General features: G+C 39.5%; 1 protein-coding gene across 9 annotated transcripts in view; it reads left to right on the forward strand.

Moving 5' to 3' along the window:
* The window catches only part of fat3a (FAT atypical cadherin 3a), a 353,888-nt gene that overhangs the window by 148,502 nt on the left and 185,460 nt on the right, over positions 1-19,926 (forward strand). The gene's annotated exons all lie outside the window — the stretch shown is intronic.

The following is a 19,926-nucleotide window of genomic DNA, read 5'->3' on the forward strand; positions in this document are numbered from 1 at the left end:
AGATGTTTCACCTCTCATCCAAGAGGCTTCTTCAGTTCTAACTAACTGGAGGGGAGTGGCAGGCTTTTAAACTCTGTGTGGGAGTGTCCTTACAGAGTCATTAAGGACACGTGTGAGCTCTGAGTTTCATAGTCCTTAGGGCCACTTGTGGGTCATTGACCCAACCGGCCTTCATGTGGTTTGCTAGGGCTAGGTGAGCCCAGGTGCGAATGGTTGTTCAGCTGTCTGGGGAGAGAACTCAGTACTGCATTGTCGGTGGGTCTGTAGCCTTTTCAGTGCTACCGTGGGTAATCTCGACAGGAACCACGCACACAGTTCTGGTTTCGAGCTTGTCTTTATTTGGCTCAAACACTCAACATAAAGTAATGTAACAGAAGGGGTCCGGTCGCATCTCGTGCGCCTCCATCTGCAGCTTCTCCCAGCTGCTCTCCACCCCTCTCTCTCTCTCCCGCAGCTGCACCTCGACCATGCCCACCTCTACAGGGTGATAAGTAATGTCTTAGGTCACCTCCTCTGTTCAAAGACAGCCATTCCAGTTTGACATAGATGGATTCTTTTACTCCTCTTTCAAACCATCTTTCATGTATTGTTTTACTGTCCATCCTTTCTTGTCTTGTGACCACTTGAGATCTGATCTCACTTCCCCACTCTATATGCAAATACGCACCTACATCACTGAAAGAAACAAATATGTTTATTACACAAAGAAAGAAATATATCTCATAACACATAAAATCCATAATTTGTATTAAATTAGGCAAAACCTAGAAATGTGTTCTTTATTAGAAAATAAAAAGTGTTACATCCTAAGTAACTAAGTGAACATGAACAAGTAGGCCCAAATAGTTAAGAATATATTGTAGACAGTGTTTTACAAAGTTTATAGTTTCTCCTAATGCAACAATTCTCAAAATGGAGTGTTTTATTAATGGAATTTGAGGTTACAGTTTATTTTAGAGTACATCAATGAGATGTAATAAGCCATACTTTTTGTCAAATTAGACAAAATAATATGGTCTATATTTAGATAGTAAATAAAGACAGTTAAAAGCTAAGTACACTAATAAAATGTAATAATCCATAATTTGTATTAAATTAGGGTTAGGGTTAAACTAGAAATAATATGGTCTTTATTAGACGGTAAACATACACCGTTACAGCTAAGTAAACTAATAAAGACTTAATAAGTCATAATTTCTACCAAATAAGACAAAAACTAGAAATATTATGGTCTGTATTAGATAGTAAACAAAGACAGTTATAAGCAAAGTACACTAATAACACATAAAATCCATAATTTGTATCAAATTAGGCAAAACCTAGAAATATGTTTTTTATTAGAAAATAAAAAGTGTTACATCCTAACTAACTAAGTCACAACAAGCTGAATTTTATATTCAATTAGACAAAAACCCTTACCCTAGAAATAATATAGATATTTATATTATTATAAACCATACACCTAAATACCTAAATCACACTGTAATGTAATCATTTACAGGCTATAATTTGACAAAAGCAGTGCCGTATTAATAATAGTCAGTCAAAGAACAGGGCTTTATTCAATGTAGTTTCACTTTATTACAGGGTAATGTGTGTCTAATTACAACTAGACCCTTATTAGACATTCTTAGGGGTTAATTAGTGACAACTACAACACAATCGCACTCTAAAATAAAGCAGAGAACATCTTATTTCCTAACTGTCAAACCCTTATTAGACATTCTTAGTGGTTAATTAGTGACACATTAAAAGAAAATTGTAGCCTAAAGTAAAGCAGAGAACATCTTATTTCCTACCTGTTAGGCCCTTATTACTTTCTAGTGGTGGATTAGCGACACATCACATCAGACCACCTGTTTGGTGGATGTACAGTTCTATACTTCTGACAAACATTTCCAGCAACATGTAGTTTTAAAAAGTGGCAACAGGATAAATCATCAGCTGTCCCCTCCTCAGTGTGTGACTGCATTTCTGCAGCCTGGTGGGCCGTCATCTCAGCTACTTGTAGTGTGCTCACGCTTACTTTGGCTAGCAGTGTGCAGTGACTGTGGGCCCAGGCTAATGTCTTGGTCGGGGTCAGTCTCCATCATCTCATGTGCAGGTTGATCTTCAATGACATGAAATGTTTTTGTGGCTAAATCTACGAGGAGAGCAGAAAATAATTAGGTCCGCTATGCCAGTCACTTTCTTATACTCACACAGGCCTGTGTCATCCTTTGTTGTTATCTTGAGTATTAATTGTCCAACAGAGTCCTTTTTATTCCACCATAACACCATTATTCATTAGCTTAGCGTTACCTTGTAGCAGGACCAGCCCACAGCAAAGAGAGAATTAAATCAGGTGCTGATGTAGCATATGCAGTTAGCTAGTTAAGCCCCAACAAATCTCACACACAACTCTAAAACTAGCAGTCCACAAACCATTTGCCACCATTGCAATGCTGGTTAATCTGAGCATTAACTTCATTCTTACTGAATTACATTATTTTTAGGCTGTGGGTGAAGCATAAGTACAGGTGCACCTTCGTCTGTGTAGCTTGGTCCACTTTAATGTCTGTTTCGATAGTAGGACAACTGAACACTCACAACAAAAGTGATACATCAGCTTACTTCCTGAAATAAAATCACTCCATCAATCTTAACTATAAAGGTGCAGCATATTTCGTAGTTCTACGGTGCACCTAGAGAGTAAAGAGTGGTGGAGTGATTTTATATCAGGAATTAAGGTGATGTATCACATTTGCATTCAGTGGTCAGTAAGGACTTACATGGTCATTGTCACTGTCATTCACAGGAGAATATGGTGCGTAGTTGACCTGGAAAACAGGTCTCTTTTCACCTATTTATCACTAATCCAAAAAATACTAAAAAGTTGATTTGTGATCCATCAATAACCACAGAAAAGGAGAAGAAGAAGGCGAAGAACAAGCGCAGCCTGTAGTGCTAATCACTGGAGATTCAAACATTTCACTTCCGGTGTGGAGGGTTTTTTTTTTTTTTATTGCAATTCCAGAGGAAGACAACACATGTAAAACATAAATGTTCTGCAAGGGTACAGAAGGAGGGAGAAAGACAACAAGCCCAACAAATATAATCAGACCTAGCTTTGGGATGGCGGCCGACCCGTCCTATAATTCCAAAGTGACAGTTTTTGATGAGTTGGGAATGAGACTCAAAAATCAACTTTTCTTACAAATACGACCTTAACGCCAGGTTCAGACAGGACGCCGAAGCACCGCAAAGCGCCACGGCCCTTCTGTTCACACCAGACATGAATTTCTCTGCGCCAGTTGGCAAACGGCTCTGCTCGTCAGCTGTTCTGTAGTCACACTTGGAGCTGTTTTTTCACCATAGGAAACTAAATAACCGCATAAAATTACAACGCCATGTTTTCCTGACAACTGTAAATGTATGTCCACTTTATAGTAATGAGTAGTTTTCTGTCAATCGTGGTGTTTAATTATCGAAAATAGTTTTATTTTGAAAATCGACAGGATTTCTCGTTGTTGCTTTGTTTGACTTCCTGCCCGGCTTGACACATTCGGCCGCGGCACGCGAAAAAATTAGACCAGCGGGGCAGAGCGCCGCGGCGCTTGCTATCTGAACGATACCATCGGTTAACATGGGTGCCGACATGAAAATGACTCCGCTCCTCGGCGAACTGATAAGAGTCAAGTGGCAGTTAATACTCCTAGCAAGTTTAACTTTAGTCTATAACCATCATAGTGTGAACTAGTTTTACCAATGTTATTTCTAATTTAATAATTCCCTAAATGTCGATGCAGAGTTGCAATGAAAAGGTGAGACGGATGCATTTTGTGTTTTTTACTCTGAAGCACAACACTGTGGGCCACAAAGAGATCCAGTGAGAGACTGGACATACTTTCCATCACACAAATAGATCATTAGGATTGTGATGTTTAGGAAAGCGACCGTTGCAGCCTGCCTGTCTTGAAACAACTGTCAGTGTTGATTGGATATTGCTCGTGGGTGGGACATTAAGAGTACAGAGTAATTTTTCTTTTAAGGAAACAGTTAGTAGTTCACTTTAAGAAACTGGTCTTATTTTCTCTTTTGTATATTTACTATTGCTCTTTAATAATGCAAAATATTTTTTAGCAAATTACTCGATTATTTGATGAAATAACTAATAGAATTCAAAAATAATCCATGGCTGCAGGCCTAATAAAGAGTGACTTCCTCTCAGCATCTGTCACAGGCAGCAATGCTTAATATAATTCACAAGAGAAAAAGGGATTGGGGTTATAAATGAGTTAATTAAGGAACATATTAGTGTATGAGTACAATCCTTTTCTGTCATACCAGCTAGATTGTCACTGAAAATGTCCTGGAAAGGTCTTGGAAAATATTCTCTAGAAAAGTCGGGAACCATGATTCCATTCTCTATCATCAGTGTTCAGTCTTTTCCTTCAGCATTGTAGCAGCTCTGCTTTGTTTCTGCTCTGTGCTGAGAAGAAGCTGATTGGATGGTGACTTTCCCCCCTGCTTCTCCATTGTTTTTAATGTCTAGCACTCCTGTGATGTTTATAGTTAATTCCACTATCTTAATTGTAAAGCAGACTCGTAAGCAAGAGCTTAGGCTATTAGAAGCAGTGTTGTAGCATGGTGCGTAGTCATTAATTGTAGTTCACTCAGGGGGTAGAGGGAGGCAGAGATGAATGCACAGTAAGGCAGAGGGAACACAGCAAAGGGCAACTCTGAATTAATTACAGCTAACCTTGAACATTGAATTATCCCAAAGGACAAAAACAGTAACACACTGTCCATGGTCTTGATACTATTTCCTGGAGTTTACCACAGTGTGGAAGCATGTGTATTAGAAACACAATTAGAAACAACGTTTCTGGCAAAGTAAGACACATACTGTATTTCTGTACTACGGCTGTACTTCCAGTACAGTGGAAGGATAGGCTTTGTGTTTGTGTTTTCTTGCTAAGGTGTGATAGGCTGGCTCCTGAATGTGGGCTGGCTGTAGTAGCTAGTTACATCCTGGTTGAATTTATTTGCGCCAAAGCTGTTCTGTGCACCAAGGGAAAAATAACGTTAGAAGAACATCTCATATTGATTCAGTCAGTCACAGTAGCCTGACATGCTCTATCAAAATCAGATGGATGTCGCAACTGCATATTTCTAGATCAACGTGGATTTATGTCAACATCTTGGTTAATTTGGTAATGAGTGCTGCTGGAGCGCACCGGAACTGAACGCCACTTTTATTCTCCAAGTTAAGAAATATAATGTTCAAAGTTTGCATAATCCGGTTGAATGTTAAATAATAAAATTATAAACTAAAACTACTTGGTTATATGGCATGCCTTCAGAAAAGGTTGGCATCTTCTCATTAGCAAAGCTGAACAGCTCAGCAAGAGCAAATCGTTACATTTCATGACACATGATGTAACAATCTTGTCACGTACAGTATCATCCTGTCATTCACTCTGTGTGCGAGGGCAGAGGAGCTGCATTTCACCTGACCTATAAACTCAAACAAGTAACTAAGAGTACAGCACCAACAACTGCATTTAGGACCTGAGCCAAACTATGAACCTTTATTCATTTAAAACGTGACATGTCCAGGTTTTGCACACAGAGTCAATCAGGAGTTTCTGCATTGTCAGTTTATCAGAAAATATTCACAGTGGGACAATCAGTGCCCAGCAGCAGCTTTGAATAAACAATCAGCCTACCTGCTGCAGTCACAACCTGTCAAAGAAGGATGAGATGAAAACTAAGCTTGATGAATAAATATTCCCATGATAAGTCATAATTATAAGAGACACAGCCATAATCATGAAATAAACAGTAGAAATTATGAGATCAAAAGTTATGAGATATAAAAACAGTTGAAATTATGGGGAAAAAAATCATAATTATGAGACAAAATTTAAATTAGATTAGCTTAAGATGAAAGTCGTAAGTATGGGTTAAGGTCATAATTGTTAAGTCACAAGGTACAGCTGTTGCACACCTAAAAATTGACAGATGCATAGGAGACTAAAGAGGACCGACAAAGTCAGGAAAAAAACTGTCCACACACTGTCCACTTCACTTGCAGTTAAGTTTAATGACAACAGCGTTTTGGCACTTGGACCTTCATCAGGTTATCCAGATAACCTGATGACAGATATGTTTTTCTTGGAATCTCATATACTGGGGCCTACGAGCCACAGCCCTGCCAGCAAACACATTGACCCCTTTGGCCTCTTGCCTGGCCTTCTGCTGCTCCACTTGGTGTCTCTCATCCTCCCAAGCCACTCTTCACTGCCACAGTGTCTACGGGCTCATTATGTAGAGCGGACAGGCCAGCTCTTCCTGCTATTGCGCCGCCACCTGGCCTGTTTGCTTTACCTATGAGCCAAGAGACACTGCAGCTGACACAGTCAAAGTGATCGGCGTGACCACCGGGGCAACTACGGCTCACAATCCACCGCACCAGGGGCCTCATTTATAAATCTTGTGTACACACAAAATAGGGCTTGAAATGCACCTACGCCACTTTCTTTTTTTTTTTTTGTAATTTATTTTTTATTGACATTCAGAAACAGACATTCGCAGCATATACATCATGTGAGCATACTTCTTGCATCTGTTGTCTGCCCTAAATGCCGAAATAGTATTTTAGTTTATATCCAAGTTATGAGAAGAAAAACTTACAACCATAACAACAATTGAAACAAACAAACAAAAAAACTATGTACTGGTAGGGAGTGATCTTTCTCATACATCATAGCTACTGCTTTGTGAAAATAAAATCTGGCCTATGAGGCGTGACATATTTGACCCAGTTTTCCCAGTATGATGTAAATTGATTTACAAAAGCTGTTATCTTTTCCATTTTATAAATGTCCATTGTGATATCCATCCATATATTTATGGTTGGGCTCTCTGGTGATAACCATTTTCTGGTAATACTCTTTTTACAGGCCACCAGCAAAATATTTACTAAATGTTTATCTCTTTTCGGCCATTCCTGAGGTATGTGTCCAAAAAACATAGTCTTACTCTCAAGGGGTATTTCACATTTGAAGATATCCTGTAGGGCGTTGTGTATTTCTCTCCAGTAGTCCCTCAAGACAGAGCAGTCCCAAAAAATATGGTAGTGGTTTGCACTTTGATTTCCACAGTTCCTCCAGCAGACAGGAGAGTTATTATCATAGTGAGACTTCTGGGAGGGTGTTATAAAGTACCTAATTAGGCTCTTCCAGCCGAATTCCCTCCACTTTTGCGAGCTGGTACACATCCATTGATACCTCCATATTGCCGTCCATTCTTCCTCAGATATATTTATCCCTCCTTCCTTTTCCCATTTTATTTTAATATATGAAGTTGAATGTGATTTCAAATCCAATAGACCCTTATACAGACATGAAACAATTCTATCAATAGTTTCTGAATTATAGCTTTTTATAAACAATTCAATCAAACGTGTGCCTGTCTTTGTTACATTTTTCATCTTCGTATCAACATAATGCCGTAACTGCAGATATCGATAGAAGTCTTGTTTTTCTAATAAATGTCCTTTTAAGCGTTTCAAAACTGAGCAATTTTCCATCTTTCATTATACTACATAAGACTGTTATACCCTTAGCTATCCAATCCTTGAACCTAGAATCCAATTTATTAGATGTAAATCGTAAGCACACCATTTAAGAGCTGTAATATTGGTCTCGAGTTTATATTCCATTATGATAGTTTTCCATGTTTTAAGGGTCCATTTCACCCATGGGTTATCAATGTTATTTATGTGGGTTTGTAAATTATTATCAGCTAAAATTGCCTGAATGGGAATGGACAACATTTTTTCCTCAAGGTTTTTCCATTGGGCAGTGTATGACAGGTTACACCAGCATATTACTGCTGTCATCTGCGCTGTAAAATAATAATATCTGAAATAAGGCAAGCCCCATCCTCCCTTTTGCTTAGCCAGCTGTAAAGTTTTGAGGCGAACCCTTGGTCTTTTACCTTGCCATATATACCTAGATAACATTTTGTCCCACTCGTTAAATTGATTTTGGTTAATCTCTATTGGCAGGGTTTGAAATAAATATAAAAATCATGGCAATATATTCATTTTGATAGAGTCAATTCTTGAGCTAAGGCTAAAGAAAGGAATTAAATTCCATCTTGCTTCTGGTGGGCAATAATTATATGAAAGTAGCTGGGTTTTACCTATATTGATTTTGTACCCTGATAATTGGCCGTACTGTTCAAATGATTGCATCAATTTAGGTAAAGAGTATGTTGGGTGTCCAAGGTAGACCAAAATGTCATCCGCGTAACAGGCCAATTTATATTCCGTCCCTTTAATAGTGATTCCCTTGATGTCTTCGTTTTGTCTAATGAATTGAGCTAGTGGTTCCAAATACAATGTGAAGAGTAATGGTGACCATGCACAACCCTGTCTGGTGCCCCTTTCTAGGGTAAAACTGTTTGATAACTATCCATTGATTTTAATCCTAGCGGTAGGATTGTCATATAGTGCCTGTATAGTTTTAATAGTCGTATCATGGAAGCCGAATTTATATAATACCCTGTAGAGAAAATTCCAATTGACGGAATCAAAGGCTTTTTCAGCGTCTACGCTTATCACAATTGCTTTAATTTTATTTTTTTGTATATAGTCCATAATATGTAGTGTCTTTCGTATATTGTCTTGTGTTTGGCGTTGATGTATGAAACCTGTCTGGTCGTTATGTATCAATGTTGGTAGAAATTCTTCTAATCGTTTGGCCATGATAGACGTAAAAAGTTTATAGTCCACATTAAGAACAGAAATTGGCCTAAAAGATCCACACTCCATTTTATCCTTGCCTTCTTTTGGTATAGCTGAAATTATTGCCTCCTTCCAGCTGGGTGGCGTTTGTGCCTTTTTCAAAGCCCAATTCAATGTGGGAAGTAGAACGGGTATTAGTTCTTTTTTAAATTCTTTATACCACTCTGCCGTGTAACCATCAGATCCTGGTGACTTGCTTAATTTAAGCCTACTAATTGCAGCTTTTAATTCTTCTTCAGTTATGTCCGCTGTCATTGTTTGATTTTGTTCTTCATCTAGAGTGGGTAGGTCTAGGGAATTCAGGAAGCTGTCCATCTGAGTTACAGTCCCACCAGGGACTTCAGAATATAGGGTTTTATAGAATACTTCAAAAGCTTCCTGAATTTAATTTAATTTATTTTTTATCACTTTTGTTCTTGCCATGCCAGTATTTTCGTAGATTAAGAGCCACTTTCATAGTGTCTCTGTTTCAGAAACATTAAAATTTTCTTGATTTCTTGTGTGGCCAGATAATTAATTTCGTTCCTAATGTTTTTAATTTCTCTTAATGTATCCTGTGCCGAATCCATTTTATGTTTTCTTTCTAGTTCCTTTAGTTTGTTTTTTAAGTCTCCTAATTTTCTATTCCTATTTTTTTTCTTGAATGAGGATATTGCTATAATTTTCCCTCTTAGTACAGCCTTCAAAGTATCCCATAATATGGGAGGTGAGACCTCTCCAGTATCATTGAGCTCTAAGAGGAGACTAATTTCTGATTTAATTTGTGCCTTAAAGGATGGATCATTTAACAGGCTTGAGTTCAATTTCCATATATTATTTTTTAACCCTAGGTTAAAATCAATGGATAAGTACAGGTATATTGGTGCATGGTCACTTAGATCTATCGTCCCAATTCCACAAGTATGTATTTTATCTTTATCTATCCTTGCCAAATGTTATGAAATAATCTATCCTTGTATAGAGAGAGTGGGGAGCAGAATAGTGAGTGTAATCCCTTCTGTTAGGGAAAAGGCCTCGCCATATGTCAATAAGCCTACCTCTTCAAGAAGTGTATTTACTTTCTTATATAGGGATTTCATATCGTGAGTTTTCCTACTAGACGAGTCTAACTTTGGATTTAAATGTATATTTAAATCCTCTCCACAAATCAAAAGGCCTTCTGTTTCTGTTAGCATAATATTAGTGATTTTTTGGAAGAAACTATTATCACTCCCTGGGGGGGCATAAACGTTCAAAAGGGTGATTGGATTCCCATCTATCTTTCCTTTTACTAAAATAAATCTGCCATCTTTATCACCCATTTCGGATACTTTTTCAAAATTTAGTTTGCTTGAAATGAGGATTGCAACTCCTCTCCTATGTCCTGATTTGTATGAAGAAAAGAACAAATTAGTGAAGCCCATTCTCTTTAATTTTACGTGCTCCTTATCTATGGAAGAATTATCCTATCTTTATTCAAGAGCGTAGATTTTCAGTTTGAGAGCATGATTTCATTCCTTTTCAGTGACATAGCTCCTTCTCGCGCTCAGATTTATTCTCCTCGCACTTATATTTTCTGCTTGCACTTGGATGTCTGCTGCTTTCTTTCAAAATGTGTGCTTGAACTCAAAAATCACATGCTCGTGCTCACATTTCTTCTGCTTGCACTCAAAAATTTCGCTCGCATTCAAATATGTCCTGCGCTCGCTCAGATCTAAAGTCTGCGCGCTCAAAACTAATGTGCACGCACTCAGAACAAGCACCTCCTCTCAGGTTGAGGAGTCTGCTCAGACTCAAGGCTGTCCCTCCTTGCGCTCAAAATATTGTATTTCACCAGCCAATAGGGGACAGCTAGAGTGTGGACCAATCAAATGACGGATGCCGCCTTGGGTGCGTTCCTTTGCACTTTTTTGAGTGCTCCGTAGGGGCGGGTATATTAGTGCAAGAGCTTAGTTCAAAAATGTAAAGGAATCGTGCATTTTGTGGTAAAAGCATGAAATTTGGTACACTGACAGCCAAAGGCATTCTCAAAAGATTTGGATATGGAGCCATCCTTAATTTTCAACATGGCGGCCATGGCAGCCATTTTCAAAATGGCCGCCAGAAATAACTATTTTCTTATGAATCCTGGATATAATATGATATTTCAGACTTATTTAGCATACATAGTACTTGGTAAATGTCTTTTGGATAGTGGAACTTTTCAATTGAAAATTCAAAATGGCCGCCAACTTGTTAGATATGGATGATCTGTGTGAAATTATAAATTTTTCCTGATGCAGAATTTTAATACGAACTTTTGAATTTCTAAAACTCTTCTTTCCATGTTCCATAACACTCATATTAAGCAAGGCAAATAGGGTCTATCACACGGAAGACTATTCACACTCTCCTTCACAGAAGCAGAGGGCTGTGCACTGTAAGTGGGACTTTTTGCACTTGCACTGCCCAACACAACCCTTCTTGCATTTGCATGAGATAAGTTCATAGCTGGACTGGCCTGCATCTGGTAGACATGTCCAGAAGGGTTCATAGTCCCCCTCAGATGACTTTGACCAGCCCCATTCGCATGGTGAAGGTAGTTCTGGTGTTGACACCAGGACTGTACCCCACACATGCCCTCCTTGGTACACAGCTCTCTTTACATGCTCTTCTAGGGCAGCCTTGGTAGGGGGGATTGCTTGCACATTGTGCCTCTTTGCGAATAACTTCCTCCTTGCCGTATCGATTTCTGTACATGTGCTGGTTCGGTCATAGAGTAAGATCACAAACCTCTCAATTGCGGCCATTACTTCCTGTGGTATATCCTTTGGGGCTGAAGACAGTTTCAATAGGGCATGTGAAAGCTCGGGAAACACAGACCATACAGCCCACGCAGTCTTTTTCCCATGGCCAACAAAGCTTGACACAGTGTCACAACCGGTCAATGCATGGAACACTGGTAGTGCACGTGCTTTCTCGGGTCCGAGCCCTGCTGCAATTTCATGGGCTGCCAAGTAACGGAAATTCTTCCCTGTTCCAAAAGCCAACCAAAGCTCATCCTCTGGTTGTAGTGTTTGAGCCACTGCCACAGCGAGCACCACAACATCAGTATCAACTGTTTGAATCATAATTTTATGATGGCCATTTCTTGCTGCATGGGCCACGTGTAATAACATGCGACTATCAGCTTCCTCGTGTGTACAAGGAGCAATCGAAGGTCTATCTGGGAGTGGTGGCTTGCTAAGTATTTCCATGTCACTTGTGACAACGAGCTGTTTATCCTCCAGCACGAATGATCTGAGCAGAGCATTTGAGAGAAAGGCAAACAACTCAGTCTTATTGCTGTCAACTCTAAGAAAGTTTTGCCAGTTCCTGGGTATGGCTGCATCAGCCACCACACGTCTCTCAATCCCAGTCCCACGCTTTGCTCTCGTAGCAGCTTTCAGAGAGTCAGACAAGTAGCGGTCCCACACCAGATCAATCCTGGACACACTTTCAAATTTTCTGGTCAGGTATGGAATGAAGATCACTTTGGCATACTCATTGAAGGTTTTCACTGAACTTGGTTTCAACATCTGGATGATGGCTGCCCCATCTACAATGGTACAGGTAACCTTTGGACTGTCAGAGTATGCACTGTGAACTTGTTCCAGGCATGGAAGCAGATCACTCTTCACTCCCAGTCGGAGACCGCCCCCATCAGAAATTGCTGGTGGACATGGTTGGTTCTCGTGTCGAAAGAACTCTTCTAGGTTTCCATCTCGGGTCTGGCAAGCAATGAATAATCTTGAAAAGAGCTCCATGTCCTGTTTGAGAGATACCATTTTCTGTTTTGGTTTTGATACTCTCCTCACGTTTGAAGTACCAAATACCAGGAGCTTATTTCTTGGTATCGTGTCGTCCACTGTCTTTGTTCTCTCAACAAGGCGTTCTCTAGTGAGTTTCACAGCAGTGGTATCACCAGTGTGCCCTGGTTGTGTTTTGACATCCACTCTTTTACTTTTCTTCTTCTTTTTTTTTTTTTTTAGATTATTGGGTTATTGGGATTAGATGATAACTTACTTGAAATTATATAATTTTTATTTCGGAAATATGGCTGCCATCTTCAAATAAACAAGGGTCATAGGTCACCAGTAGTCACCAAGTGTGTGACTACTGTGGTCACCAGGAGGTAGAAGGAAGCTATGGGCAATTGCAAAGTTCAAAATTTTAATACAAAAAATATATATATATACTGGTTTGACACCGAGATCACCCATATCAGACAGCCATAAAAGTGATAGCCGCCATCTTGAAGGATGTCAGCCCTCTTGAATATTCAATGACAAATTTAAATTATCCAAAAGACATTTACCAAGTACTATGTATGGTAAATAAGTCTGAAATACCATATTATATACATCATAAGAAAACAGTTGTTGCTGGCGGCCATTTTGAAAAATGGCTGCCATGGGCGCCATGTTGAAAATTCATGATGGCTCCATATCCAAATCTTTTGAGAATGCCTTTGACTATAAGTGTACCAAATTTCATGCTTTTACCACAAAATGCACGATCGTTCTGGTTACCAGCTGCACTATATGGTCTGTTTGTAAAACTGCTTCTCTCAAAATACACCAGTTTACCATATTAGCCAGCTATTTGAATCGTCACTTATTTAAGACGCCAGCATATTTATGTATAATTATTCTTAAGTAATCGCAAAACGAGTTATCGTAGTTTAGATTCTCTTTTTTATTCAATATTAGCGGACATATGTTTGCCTATATAGTATGAATACTCACATCACCATTAAAGTGAGCGTGTTACGATGGCCGAGTGATCAAGGCCAATGGTAAATTTTGCATTTTAAACCATCGGACGTCGGTTCGCATCCCGGCCGCCCCACTCTTGCTGTCTGTCATATTATTATTGAAACTATATGAACGATGTGTTTTCAGTTGTAGCAACATTAAGCAATAAACTTGAGGTATTTGACCGCGCTGGTCCATCTCGTCTCCCGCTCAGTACCTCGCTCCGAGTCCTCTTCTTGTGAAAGCATAACCAACACTAACTTAATGTAATGCGTCCCCTGGCTTTGACCCCATTACACGCACAAATGTTATCATCAAATCATTATCATCATAGCGTATTTTTCATTATGTAAGGGATAATGTATAGTTCGGAGGTTGTTATGGAGAAATAAACCCCGACAGGTTGTATGGAACTCCATAACTCCATTTCTCCATAACAACTGACTAACTATACATTATCCCGCTTATTACACGGCCTTACGAGTGAAATAAATAATAAATAATCACCCACAATGATTCAGCAGCGACAATGATTGCTCGGTAAAGTTTTAACTTTCACTTTCAAGGCCGGCCTGAGAGAGGAGCTGGACAGCGGTGCTGTCTTGCTTATGTTGCTACATGTTGCCAGGGCGGATCAGTGCGCCGTCTCTAGCAACGGTCTGTTATACTTGACGACGACGCAGCAATGGACCAATCAGAGAGCAGCATTCAATAGAGCCGTGTAATAAACCTTTTTAATCACGTAGCTTTGCCTATTTACCGACCATCTCTTGTTAAACGTTTCAATAAGAGAATCAGCTGGGTACACGTATTCTATTACTGTAACAGTAATTTATTAATTCAAATTTAAAATAATAATATGACAGACAGCAAGAGTGGGGCGGCCGGGATGCGAACCGGCGTCCGATGGTTTAAAATGCAAAATTTACCATTGGCGGCATCCGTCATTTGATTGGTCCACACTCTAGCTGTCCCCTATTGGCTGGTGAAACACAATATTTTGAGCGCAAGGAGGGACAGCCTTGAGTCTGAGCAGACTCCTCAACCTGAGAGGTGCTTGTTCTGAGTGCGTGCACATTAGTTTTGAGCGCGCAGACTTTAGATCTGAGCGAGCGCAGGACATATTTGAATGCGAGCGAAATTTTTGAGTGCAAGCAGAAGAAATGTGAGCACGAGCATGTGATTTTTGAGTTCAAGCACACATTTTGAAAGAAAGCAGCAGACATCCAAGTGCGGGCAGAAAATATGAGTGCGAGGAGAATAAATCTGAGCGCGAGAAGGAGCTATGTCACTGAAAAGGAATGAAATCATGCTCTCAAACTGAAAATCTACGCTCTTGAATAAAGATAGGATAATTCTTCCATACTTATCTGTCAGGTGGGTCTCCTGTAAGTAGACTATATGGGCTTGTTCTGCCCTCACTTTAGATAGGATTTTGCTACGTTTAATTGGGTTTAATAGCCCATTGACATTAAAAGAAATAAATTGTTCTTTGTCACTAGCCATGCGTATTCACTGTGTGTCAACAAAATAAACAAAGTAGGACTTAGTAGATCTACTCCCTGAACAAACAAGAACATCAAACATAGATAACAGGTAACGAAATAGAACTGTGATTCCAAGGCTGGGGTCTCTAATAGATGACCCTGGGCTGGGCTAGAAAGAACGTCTAGCTGTGAGGGAAAGCCTCTCCCACCTGTGGGCTGAGGGCCCCCACCATGGCACTTGGAGAAAGGAGGAAAAAGGTCTCTGTTCATTACACAGAAAGTGTGTCCTTATGCATCCCTCGCTTATATATATATATTCTCACCCAACTGGGGTAAAAGGTATATGCAAATATTTTGAGGTGAGCGTAACACCGCATATTTTAAGTTCTGTTGAGTTTTACCTCACTTTAGAAGTCAGTCAGTAATTATAACTCCTCTGAAGAGGGTGTGACCTGTCTTCTGAAGGCTCGCAGTCTCTCCCTGATGTTTTTCTCTCGCTCCTCACCTGTCCCTCGCCGGATCGGTCCTCCCGCTGTTTCCCAGGCGGTGCGGGACAGCTGCTCAGCCAGACTCTCCTTCGGTGTAATCACGCTGACTGGTAGCCCTCTGTCCTTCATGTCGGTGGTCGCCTCCTCCGCTGTCTGATACAGACGTGTTCCATCCTCATAAAACACTCGTAGTTTAGCCGGGAACGGAGTGTGGAAGCAGATATTTTTCTGCTTTAACACCCGCTTTGCCTCTGCGTATTCCTTCCTCTTCTGCAGGACTGCTGGAGGGTAATCCTGGTCAAAGTATATTAGCCTCCCGTTCAGAAAAATCTTCCTCTTTTCCCAAGCTCTGCGTAGAATCTCTTCTTTAACCCTATAGCGGAGGAATTTGACTATTATTGACCGCGGTTTGTCTTGCCTGTCTCCGGCGGGTCTTGGTGCCAGCGCCCGATGCGCCCTCTCAATGTCGAGCTCCGTGGTAGGGTTTATCTCCAGCGTGTCCCGCAGTAGTTTTTCCACAAAGTCCATCATAGACGACCCCTCGGCTCCTTCAGGAACATTATATATCCTTAAATTCTCCCGTCGGGATCTTGCTTCATGGTCGAGTAGCTTGTTTTCTTGCTGGTGCATGACTTTTATCACCTTATTCAGCACCTGCTCCAGATTTTGAACGCGGTCTTCCACTTTTTCAATTCGTACCTCTGCCTCCGCTATTTTTTGGTTAACGCTGGTAATCTCTGATTTAATATCGTTCAGTTGTCACATCTGAAACACATGTCTGACAGGTTAGATTTGAATGAATGCAATTTTTCTGGGGTTAGGTATAGTTGATGTAGAATATTATAATTAATCAATCTATACCGGGCATTGATAATAGTTGACAAGCTGTTCTGACACAAATCTGTCCACAACTGTTCATCAATTGTAACATTGAGATCTGACTCCCATTTCATTCTAGACTTATGCAATCCTGGTTTGGGGCCCTCATTCAACAACAGGCGATACATTTTAGAAATAAATTTGTGTGTGTTTCCCTCAAAAAGAAGTTTTTCAACATCATTCATGACAGGCAAAATCATTTCAGAACCCAAATTAGCCCTCAGAAAGGATCTTAGTTGAAGATAACAGAAAAAAGTTTGATTAGACAAGTTATATTTCCTCTTCAGGTGTTCAAATGACATAAAAAGTCTTTTATCGAAGCAGTCCTCCAAGTGTTGGATTCCTTTATGATGCCATGTGTCCAGAATCTTATTATCAAGAGTCATGGGTATAACATCATTTTGCTTTAAAGGTGTTTTAGGTGACAGTCCCACCTTCAATCCAAGACTTTTGTGAGCCTCATACCAAATTTTTATCAGATGCCTCAATATAGGGTTATCTGTCCTTTTGTTTACAGTTCCAGAGTTATGCTTATAAATGAAGTCACTATGGACCTTTTCTTTCAGGGGGTGTAGTCCGATTTGAGTCCAAGAAAGGAAGAGATGAACCTCATTTGAGCTGCCAAGTAATAGTTTTTAAAACTTGGTAGTCGAAGTCCCCCTGAAGTCCCATGTTAGCTTTCCCATGGATATCCGGGGTACTTTACAATTCCATAAAAATTGTCTGACATGTCTATTGAGAGCTTTGAAAAAGGACTGTGGTAGTGGAATGGGCAGAGATTGAAACAGATATTGCAATCTTGGTTGTATATTCATTTTAATACAATTGACTCTACCAATCAAGGTGAGAGGCAAGCCCATCCATCTACGTAAATCATCTTCGATTTTACTGAGCAGTGGGAGATAATTCAATTTGTACAGGTTTTTAAGGTTGTTGTCTACAAATATCCCAAGGTATTTTATACCGTCCGTAGGCCATCTTAAACGGACTTTTGCGCTGGAGCTCGGAGTAATCAAAATTTGTCAATGGCATAATTTCACTTTTTTCCAAATTCACCTTATAACCTGAAATACTACCATAAGTTTTCAATACAGTTTGTAATTTGGAAAGAGAATTGCTAGGGTCTTTTAAGTACAAAATTACGTCGTCTGCCAGAAGATTAATTTTATGAACTGCTTGACCCACCTGAAAGCCCTTTATATCAGGATCTTGTCTAATTGCTTCAGCTAAGGGCTCAATTGCAAGAACAAAAAGTGCTGGAGACAGAGGGCATCCCTGTCGACTTGATCTACTTAAAGGGAATGTACATGAAATCTGTCCATTGGTGCTGATTTTTGCCTGGGGTTTATGGTAGAGAGTTTGAACCCAACTAATAAATAATGGGCCGAACCCAAACTTGGCTAACACTTTAAATAAATATGGCCACTCTAACCTATCAAAGGCTTTCTCAGCATCTAGCTACAGCTATACTGGGTTCTGTTTCAGATGTTGTTAAATGAATAATATTAAAAAGCCTACATAGGTTGTTTGCTGAGGAGCGCTTTGAAATAAAGCCACACTGGTCTGGATTTATTAGTTGTGGCAGGTATTGGCCAAGTCTGTTAGCCATAGCCTTGGAAATCAATTTATAATCTGTATTTAACAATGAAATTGGCCGGTAGGAAGAGCTTTTCAATGGATCTCTATTTTTTTTGTGGATCACAGTAATTATGGCAGTAGAGAATGATTCAGGGAGTGTCTGGGTCTTAGAGGCTAACTTGATGATGTCCATAAGAAGTGGGAGGAGTAAATCCTTAAATTCCCTGTAAAATTCTGGGGGGAATCCATCTTCTCCCGGTGATTTGTTTGCTTGCAATGAGCCCAGAGCCTTTTCAATTTCTTTTTGTGTAAAGGGCAGGTCAAGAATATTTTGATCTTCCTGGCCAAGTTTGGGCAGTTCAATCATGGACAAAAATTCATCAATATTACTAAAATTTTCTGGTGGTTCTGATGTGTACAAATTTGTGTTAAACTGTTTAAATGTATTATTAATTTCTGTTGGGCTATATGATACAGAGCCTGTTTCAGTTTGGATTGAGTTAATCGTCCTAGAGCTTTCTTCTTTTCTTAGTTGCCAAGACAAAACTTTGTGTGCCCTCTCTCCCAATTCATAGTATCTTTGCTTGCTTCTCAAAATATTTTTTTCAATTTTATAAGTATGCAAAGTATTGTATCTAAGCTTTTTATTTACCAATAACTGGTGTACTTTTTTAGACCTTGATTGTTGAAACTCCTTTTCCAGTTTCAAAATGTCTGTTTCCAACTCTTCTATTTCTGCCATGTATTTCTTTTTGATACCTTTGGTATAAGAGATTATTTGTCCCCTTAAAAAGGCTTTAAGTGTGTCCCATAATATAAAACTATTGGGAGAAGAAGCACAGTTTGTCTCGCAGAATAGCCCAATCTGTTCTCTTATGAATTCGTTCAGTTGTTCTTTTGTGTCTTTTCGGAAGTCCCGAATCTCCTCCAAAACTTTTGCCAGACTTGCGACGGCACTTGAAAGAACTGGGTTAGCATTAGCTTCACCATCTTGTCCCTTCGTAGGAGAGCTGTTCTCCGAGTTTTCTGCAATTGCAGTTTCTGCAGCGGTGACTTCTTTGTTTGCACACGACTTCCCCATTCTTGCCCCTCTTGTCTGTTCAAGTAATATCTGAAGATCTGGTATTTGACGGTCTAAAGGGGCGGAATAACTATTTTCGCGAGGGAGCTGTTACTTTAGGCTGCCATTCAGGATGGTGATGTCACCGGAACCACATACGCCACTTTCAAAGAATAATTTGGGATTTATAAAAAAAATACATGCATACGTACATTTTGGAGGCAAAGGGAATTGCCGACACCAATGGTGAGATGGTGAAAAGAAGCCAGATTGTGGAAATGAGATGTGAAAGGCATTATTCCACACATAATGACTCCTCTTACACTTGATTTCACTTAATATGAAACTAATTATAGATACACGTCATCGCAAACATTCAACTCAGCAGTGTTGTTTGTTTGTGCTTGTAGTGAAGGATAATTACTCCAGAAACACCTTTCACTTGTAAAAGTTAGTCTACTCTAGGTAGAAATTAGTTAATAAGTCACTTAAAAAAACAATAATATGTTAATTTTGCTATTATTAACTATAATAGATTCTTGTTAACGTTTATAAGAATCATATAAAGTGTAATGACAAGACCTTTTTTGTTTTTTTACTTTTTAAAAGGCAACTCTGCAGCACTACAGTACTTTATACAAGAAAAGGATAATGCTGTTCGTCACACATTTTACCTTTGGCCATATTGTGTTTTCGACAACGTTTTGATTAATTGTGCAGCCCTAATTTAAGATATCCGTGGTTTACAGAAACAAAACTTTATTCAGGGCTTTGGCTTGTAGTGCTCAAAAATTGAAGAAACATGACTTTTCAGAAAGACTCCTGGTTACTGGTTGTAATTATCTGTGCTGTTGCAGTTTAAAACCAGTCTTGACATTGCTTT

Source organism: Pagrus pagrus (assembly GCF_965226575.1).
Source record: "Pagrus pagrus genome assembly, chromosome: 4".
NCBI classification, from domain to species: Eukaryota; Metazoa; Chordata; class Actinopteri; order Spariformes; family Sparidae; genus Pagrus; species Pagrus pagrus.